Consider the following 2,195-nt stretch of genomic DNA (forward strand, 5'->3'; position numbering starts at 1 on the left):
AGCGTGCGGGGGGCGCCAAGCCTGGGGACCTCGGGTTTTGGGTGGGAACCTTGGGGCGCTTCTCAAAACACGGAGTAACGGTTCTTAGGAATTCCCAAGCTTCGCCCAGGGAGCTGGGAAGGCCCCCAAATATCCACACACACACACACCCACCCCTCCTTCGCCCCGAGGTTTCAGCCCCTTCTCCCTGCACCCCCTCTGCCGGGGTCGGACTGGGGGTGCCGGTGGTGGAGGGAAGGGGCCGCCCGCGGGACCGTGCCCAAGCCTGGACTGACCAGGGAGGGTGGAGACTGTGGTTATGTGGGCCTTATCTTCCAGGCTTTGGACGCGAGCCCCTGCAGAGTAAGAGTCTGGGGGTTCGTTGTGCAGTGCCTGGGGCTTGACCACCCGCCGGCCAGGCTCCCGGTCCAGTAGATCCCCCAACCTGGAAGCGTTGAGAAGCAGATAAGAGGAGAAAGTGCCTGGCACCCAAGGAGCCCTGCTTTGCCAGACCTAGCCTCTGGGTGCCCTGAGATTGGAATATCTCCCTCGCAGGCCTGTGGCCAGGAGTCCCCCAGATAAGGTGCACAGAGATGCTGAACGAGATACGTGGTGTTCATGACTAACTTCTTGCCTCTCTTTCCACAGCCCTTGCATGAAAATGGCAATCCACCTCTACTTGGTGGAGAGGATTAAGAAGACGGTAGGTGTGAAAGGGCTTCATAAACTGCAGTAGCCGTGATACAAATGTGGGAGTTTTCCCTCACAACCTCTCTGCTGATACGGATGAAGCAGCCAAGAAACAACCTCGCATTTTCTTCTTCCAAATGCTCCGTAATCAGTTCTGGCAGGTGAAGGGGAACTATTCATGACCCGCAGCTGGGAGGGAAAAAAACAAACCCACGGAGGAACTCATCCTGGGAGAAGCCAGGCCTCAAAGTGGATTGAACTAGATGGAGTGTACATCGTCAGCTTTTCCTGCATTTATCAGCGAATCGCATTAGATCCACTTGGGCCACGGGGCTGGGGCTGTCAGAATAGTTTTTACTTTCTGGGGCTTAAAGGAGAGATGAATCTTGGCCTCTGAAGACATGGATTGGGTGATCAGCAGGATCTAGTGGACTGTAAGAGGAAACCCTGGGGACCTGTGTGGTTACGTGCTAACCGCAAGGTCAGCAGTTTGAAACCACCAGCTGCTTCTTGAGAGAGACAGGGCTTTCTGCTCCAGTGTACAGTTCCAGCAACCCACATGGGCAATTCTCTCCTGTGCTATAAGATCACTGGAGTCGGCATCGACTCGTTGACAGTGAGTTTGTCTTTTGTTTATTTTGGAGTAGACTGTGGGGTTTAGCCAACATTGAAGAGATGGTAACTCCCTGTGTTTTCTTTTTCTTACAGACGTTTGTTGTTAGTAGCTGATCTTTCTAGGATGACACTCTTCCTCCCCCCGCCCCCTGTAAAATGTATTTCATCTATGTCTGAACTAAACATGAACGTTGTCCAACCCACAAAATACCAAGCATCCCGTCTCCCAGTTAATGTGAATGCCGTGTTTTGTTTTGTTTGTAACCAACTACAGCTTGATCCGCAGCCTTGCCATCTTTCTCCAGGTTCCATTGAGTTGATTCCAACTCGTGGCAGCTTCATCTGTGTCAGAGTGGAACCGTGACGGATTTTTCAGAAGTCAATTGCCAGGCCTTCCAACACATCTCTAGGTGAACTGGAATCCTCCTGCCTCTGGGTTAGCAGCCAAGCACGTGATTTGCCCCATCCTGGGAGTCAAGCTTGCTTTCTTTAGAAAGAAGTACTAAACGATCCAGTGAGAATGTCTACTTCCTGACAACTTCCAAAGCCTTACTTCTTTAAGCCCTGTGCCCACATATCTTGACACAAACCCAAATCTGGAGAAATGGCCTGTGAGGCCTTCTGTGTTAGTCTGGGTTGATGCGAGAAACAAATCCATAGAAACACTCGTATGTGTTTAAGAAATTGGCTCATATACAAGAACAATTGAATTGAGTAAACATCCCAGCCCAGTCCAGACCAAGTCCAAAAGTCCAATGTTAGCCCATTTGTCAGATACCAACTATGAAGTCGTCTTGAGACCCATGAAATACAGTGAACCCTCGTTTATCGCGGTTAATCGGTTCTAGACCCTACCGTGATAAATGAAATTCCGCGAAGTAGGATTCCTTATATCCAAAAGTTTTACCTTT

The sequence above is a fragment of the Echinops telfairi genome, unplaced genomic scaffold (genome assembly GCF_000313985.2).
Source record: "Echinops telfairi isolate 266 unplaced genomic scaffold, ASM31398v2 ScPeMD7_2;HRSCAF=8, whole genome shotgun sequence".
NCBI classification, from domain to species: domain Eukaryota; kingdom Metazoa; phylum Chordata; class Mammalia; order Afrosoricida; family Tenrecidae; genus Echinops; species Echinops telfairi.